This window comes from Takifugu rubripes, chromosome 16 (assembly GCF_901000725.2).
Source record: "Takifugu rubripes chromosome 16, fTakRub1.2, whole genome shotgun sequence".
Lineage (NCBI taxonomy): Eukaryota > Metazoa > Chordata > Actinopteri > Tetraodontiformes > Tetraodontidae > Takifugu > Takifugu rubripes.
In genome coordinates this window covers 1,248,295-1,255,322 of record NC_042300.1, presented here as the reverse complement: position 1 = coordinate 1,255,322, position 7,028 = coordinate 1,248,295, and positions in this window count along the sequence as shown.

Below are 7,028 nucleotides of genomic sequence, written 5' to 3'. Positions count from 1 at the left end.
GCTGTCCTTTGTGTGGCCTGAGATGGTTTTTAGGCCTCTCCAGACTTCCCTGGCGTTGCTCCCCTTGAGGCGCTCCTCCAGCTTCCTCCTGTAGCTGTCCTTGCCTCTCCTGATCCCCCTTCTCAGCTCCTTCTGGACTCTCCTCAGCTCCTCCTTGTCCCCAGATCTAAAAACCCTCTTCTTCTCATTCAGCAGGGCTTTTAGATCAGGGGTCACCCAGGGTTTGTTGTTGGGGAAACACCGAACCTTCCTGGTAGGCACGATATTTTCCACACAGAAGTTGATGTAGTCCGTGATGCAGGTTGTCAGGCCGTCGATGTCCTCCCCGTGTGGTTCACATAACACATCCCAGTCTGTGGTGTCGAAGCAGTCCCTCAGAGCCATGCTGGTCTCCTCAGACCAGCTCCTTACATACCTCTTGGTGGGTGGTTGTTTATTCACCATAGGTATGTATGCAGGGGACAGATGAACCAGGTTGTGATCAGAACGGCCAAGCGGGGGGAGGGGGTATATGCATCCTTGGTGTTAACATACATTAAATCCAAAGTTCTATTGTCTCTTGTGTGGCATTTCACATATTGGGTGAAGGTTGGGAGAGTGGAGGACAGAGAAGCATGATTAAAGTCACCAGAGATGATGAGGGACTGGGGGTGCGATGTCTGAAGCTTTGAAACTATGGTGTGTACAGTCTCGCAGGCAGCAGCGGCATCGGCCGATGGAGGGATGTAAACGGTTATCGCGATAACATGCGAGAATTCCCTCGGGAGGTAATATGGCCGAATGCTAACCGCTAGCAGTTCAATGTCTTTGCTGCAGTACTGCTCCTTCACCCTGATGTGCCCTGGGTTACACCATCTATCGTTCACAAACATCACAATGCCCCCTCCTTTCCTCTTACCGCTCTCATTAGCTTTCCTGTCCGCTCTCACGAGTTGAAAACCGTCCAGGGTTACGTGTGAATCCAGCGAGAGTCCTGTAGTATCTGACCTGTTCTATGCAGGCTTTACGTCTGTAAGGCCTTAATGTGTTTAACTGCCAACCTAAGCACAATATCAGGACATCCTCCACATGTGTGTCCGGTGTCTGGTTCCTTTAGGTAATAGGAGCTGCTAAAGGACAACACTGGAGCCTGGGGGCCCCTGATACTCCTCACTAGGAGGATGTATATCATGAAGCATCTTCAAGTATTACCTTTTTTGGTCATAACTGAACACCAGACCATTGGGTTGACCATACGGTATAGTGTGAGGTCATCAGAAAAGAATGTGTTTACTCGGCTCTATAAGAAGGGGGAATTGAGGTTGACTCCCCGGAGTTCTTCACCATCGGGACCTCGAGACCTCCCTCGGACAAACTGCAGTGTTCGATTGATGCCTGACTGTTCTCTCCAATAAACATCTTTGATAACCAAGTCGGTGTCTGCGAAGTTTCCTTCCTCATCAACACATCTCGGCAACCACCAGGAGAAGATTCACAACAGTCCATTCAGCCAGGTCTCTGTGAAGCACATGAGGCTACACTCCCGGTACTCCCTCTGTAGCCTGGTTAGCGCCGACAGCTCATCTATGTTGCCCATGATGACCGATGGTACAGATGGTTTATACCGTCTTTTCTTCTCCCGACGCAACGTCCCTGCTCTGCATCCCCTTCTCCGTCTCCTTAATTCCGTGGGGATCACCGGTATTTCCGCGGGGAGTACCCTCATGTTGCTCAGTGCTAACAGCTGTTCCCGGGTGTAAACAATGGAGTCATGGTTGAAGGGGTCAGCCGATGTAGATTTAAATAGTCCCAGAAGGATGAAAAGACAAAAAGATAGTCTCACAAGTTGTACACCCGAAGGTGCACACTTCCGACCGAGACTGGTACAAAAGGACGCACGAAAAAAGTATAAAAACACACTAAAAAATGTAAACACGCTCGGAGCTACTGTAACAAGCCGCCACTCGTGCGGCGCCATCTTGGAAAGTATTACGCACCCCCAGCAGGAGACGCACCTCCTTGTTCATCCATGGCTTCTGATTGGGGTATGTGCTAATCTGCTTCGTGGTTGCGTTGCCGTCTATAGTGGTGGTGATGTGGTCCAAAACAGATGAGGTGAGATTGTCAATGTCGGCATGTAAGCCACAGCTGGCCTGGGGAGTAAACATACTCCAGTCTGTTGGTTGAAACATCTCCTGGATTACAGAGTCTCCCCCTGCCACCCACACCTTGATGGTCTTCACTGACGGCCTCGCCCGGTTGATGAGGGATGAATACTTGGGATTGAGGAACAAAGAAAGGTGGTCTGATTGTCCTAGGTGGGGGCGGGGTTTTGCCGGATGTTTGTGTAAACATGGTCCAGGGTTTTGCTCCCTCTTGTATTGCAGGAAACATGTTGGTGGAATTTGGGAAGCTCCGTTTTTCAGTTTGTGTGGTTGAAATCACCCACAACAATAAATTCAGCCTCCAGGTGGGCGTTTTTTCTGTTGGCTAATGGCTGCATGAAGTTTGTTTATTGCGAGTGTGGCATTAGCATCCGGGGGAATGTAAGCTGTAGTTACTATTATGGATGTAAATTCCCGAGGCAGATAAAACGGTCTACATTTACCAAGATAAACTCAAGGTTAGATGAACAGTGTCTCCTAAGAGTAATATAATCCATACACCAGGTCTTGTTGATATAGATGCACAGTCCCCCACCTCTGGTCTTACCAGAATCATCAGCTGTTCTATCTGCCTGTTCTGCCTGTTGAGGCTGTAGTTGAGGCATTGTGTTATTGCTGATTCAGTGCCAACAAAGCAGAGTGGATTTGAAACTGGGGAAAACTGAATTTGAAAGATTATAGAAACCAAAACAACAACTGAGCTAGAGTTATGCAATTTGAACCCTGTCATTGGTCCAAAGAAATGGATTGAAACTCCATTTTTCTTCATTCTCTGGAAAACCTTCAGCTTTCCAGGATTGTTTGATAATGTTGCTGTAAATCAAAACATCTTGGCAAAATGTTCGCTTTCTGCTATTTAATCAACTGCCACCGGCCAGTTGGGTAACTTGGCTGTTTTTTCCATTAAAAGATCAAATCAACTGAATTCTGTTATTATTCATGGAACCATGACGTGAGTCGGTATTTATAGCCGTCAGCTTCCTCACAGACTCAAATCAACATCGCTGAGGTTTACCCTGATTAATTCTGATTGTAATCCTCATATCACAACTTTTCCTGCCACAGCACGGCCACAAAGTTAAAGTTACAACAACTGGCAGAGAGCAACAACAGGCCAGTTGACTGTGGTCTCATCAAAGCTGGGATGAGGACCCCTCCAGTGAGCTGCACGCAGCATCACATCCCTTCATTGTCAGCCTCTCGGCCCTCCACTGCGCTCGTGCTTTAATCTTATGTGTCATCTTCACCACATTTATTCCCTGAAGGTTCATCCGGATGCAGAACGCGTTCCTGGACAGATGTGACAGGGGTTATGCATTCATCTCCTAGGGCAGCCCATAATTCAGCCCCAGCCAGATGCACCGATCTGTCCCTCTGCTGGAGTTTAGGCGTGAAGCACTGTGACTGGGATGCAGCTCTCTTGACTTTAATTTATTTTTTTTCCTGTCATGTAAACAGCTGCTCTTGTTCCACTTCTTACTGGTTTTACTCCTCAAACTCCCACAGCTGTTGTGTCCTGACCAGCTCTACTGGGCTGGAGACCTTAAACTAATATGTCCTGTCGAGCTCTTTAAAGTCTTTAAAATATGTTTATCATTGTGACTGAAATGCTGTGGGAAATAACAGCTTCGCTTAACGCTTTCTTTCTTTCCTTTTTTTTGCCACTATTGTTGTTAAAACTCCCCCTTTTGCACTTAATTTGCAATCATAGGCAGTGACAATGACGCTGCACTTTCCCGGTTATACATTTAGCCTGTGGCGGCTTCACAGATGCAACAACGATGATGCAATTGGGTTTATTTGATGAGATGAGGCTCATAATACAACAACAACAAGAGGAAAAAGCATAAAAGTTATGGCTGAATTAAAATTATTAGTTTTACTTCCATACATAACTTGTTCCATTATTTGACACCATAAATAAAAATATGAAAACTCTTTTCTGTCGTGTGTATACTCCTAATTTTTTTTTTTTTTAATTAAAGTGTCCCTGTGAATTATATCTCTCTTTCAGGAAACTTGTTCTGTCTGTGTCCAGTTGATAGTTTATAAGTCTCGTTTTAACATTACTTGAGGAGTTTGTGGTCCAAAATGGTCTAAAATCAGACTGGCATATTTGAGTCTCACAATTTTTTCATTGAAAATGATTGTATAGAGTTGTAAATTGTATATATAGTTGTAAATAGAATTGCCTGTGTTGGGATGTCGTGGTTACTAGCAAAGGTGCCATATGAAAATGTGACACCTTTGCTAGTGACCACGACATCCCAACACAGTGCCTCAGAGTTAAAACGGTCGTTGCTGCTTGAATTTTGTGGGATTTGACACCCTCCTGATGGTTCTACGGTGGCTGAGAAGGGCAACACAAAGTAAAATTCATGAAACACTTCTACAAAGTTTGAGACAAATTACAATTGAAAAACATTTTTACATTTTACGAAGCAAAATTCCCAAAAACCAACCCCCCCCCCAAAAAAAAATTAACAAACCAGGATGAACTTCTAGTGATGATGAAACAAAGAACACATTTACCTACTCTAAAACAAATGATCAGAGTTCAACAGAAGTGATCTGAAGTTACTCTGACGTTTGGACCAATGATGGATAAAAGGTTTCTGTCAAATGACAATGAGAATTTATTTTGTCCTTATTACTGTTGCTCCAGACTGAAGCCACAAAACCTTTGGAATAATAGTGCAAAATCATAAAGAGAGCAAAAAGAAGGCAGCAAAAAGACAAGAATGATGAATAAAACAGGTAAACATCTCAGAACTTTCAAATAAACATATCAGATGTGCACACAGAAATTGTTTTAAGAGCTTTTTTTTTTATTATGTGTCCTCAGTGAAGTTGCTGTATGATTTTTAAAATTATACTAAAAGATAAAAAAGAGGAACTCTAATAAATAAACATCAGAGGTTTTACTATTAAAATCTCCAAAAATAACATTGTGATTGATGTTGCACACAATGTGAATCATGCCGTGAACAAACACACACACACACACGTTTCCATTTTACGTCTCCACCCGCCTTTCTCATTACATCTGTGTGAGTTGTTTCATTTTGTCTGTGGATTTCTGGCCCACGAACGCACTGCAGCAGGGAGAGAGAGCCACTGCAGAGGCCTCCTGCAGGTCTCCTCCTGATCACTGAGGTCACAAAGAGGTCTTTTCTTCAAATCTTCATTCTTTTCACAGTTCTCGCTCTCATTCAAGTGCCCATCATCCATTTCACAGCTTTGTCGTACTCCCGTTGTAAAGCAGACAGAGTCTTGCTCCATTTGTCGCATTGATTGACAATTTTCCTTCCCAGAGAAAGTTTCTCCTCATTCCTCACTTCTCTGTTCAACACCTGAACAGAATGAATATAGTCAGTCTGTGGTAAATTATGTGGAACACTATAATGTGATACACTTTAAAGGCTTCAGCTTACAAATCTATACCAGAACATGTGTGTTTTTTCTCAGCTGCAATTTGAGTGACTTGACAAAGAGCTTTGATTTTCTGTGGTTTGGGAAATGATAAATCACACTCTTTATGAAACCCTTTTTCAATGAATACACAGTTGATATGAAGTAAAACATTTAATCACTAGGAAATAAATCAGTTGATGGCTGGAGGGTGAAAACAACAGTGTCGACATAGAAACGGAAAATAAATGAACAAATTATCTATGTTTTTTAAAATACCACAATAAAACTTGGGGTCCGTACGCTGACTCTGATCACTCCAAATGTACAACAACATATGTATTCAATGTCACCAACTGACAACTACCCCCTGTGGTGTTTTGGGTTAAATTATGTCATCAACATGTTAACTTGAATCTACTTTAAAGATCTGCCCTCACAGTGAGATTAAACAGGCCATAAGAGAGTTAAGATGAATGAGGAAGAGTCGGCACCAGGCCAGACAACAAGGACGGGGTGATGAGGACAAAAATGAAAGCTATTTAACCAGTGTGGGAAAAAATGGCAAATGAATGAAAACCTATATTTCCTAAAGCAATGGAGTATCCTAGAGACCGAAACAGAAGGTGCCATTATGATTTACCGAGGGCGACATCCCTCTGGTGAAACGCACATCAACAGACCCTTCATTATTCATGCTCAACAGACTAAATACAATGACGCTGCCAAAACTACAAACATTATGCTATAGAGCAGGGGTGGGGAACCCCCGGCCTCCGGGCCGTATACGGCCTACGAGACCATTTCTACCGGCCCGCAACGCAATAAGATTTTTCGCTAAACTCCGCGAGCTGCGAGTAGCAGCGGTAGCGTATTTTTGCCTTTCGTATCCTGAAATTTCTTTCGTAGCAAGAGGAAATATTTTCCCGTTTTCTGAGATAAAACAGACGGTTATGTTATGTCCGAGTCAAGGTCAGGGTCAGTGAACACAGCATGTGATGTACGTAGTGGGCTGGACTGATTGACACGGACGAAAAATGCATAGCGAAACACGCTAAACTCGACGAGTTGAAAGGACAGATGAGTTTGGATAAAATTAACGCTCTTCGCCGGAGTTTGGAGGCTCAACTAGCTGCTTTCACACGACCATGTACCGACAGAGAGAATATTACGCGTGCAAGTTTTGTGGTGAGTGAATTAATAGCCACGAAGCTGAAACCTCACGCCGAAGAAGAGTTCGTGAACGTGCCTCGTAGCCGCCGCTGAGGCGATCGGACAAAGTAAAATTGTTTCAAAGCGTACTTTTTTTTTTTTCGTGAATAACTATTGAACTAAGACATATATTGTTATGATTCCAGTGGCTAACGGTATGTTTTTATGGTCAAGGAATCTAAATATGTAGTCAAAGTATATGTGGGACTAATATTTATGGTGGAAACCACAATATGCCAGGAATTGTTGCGCTTGGCGGAG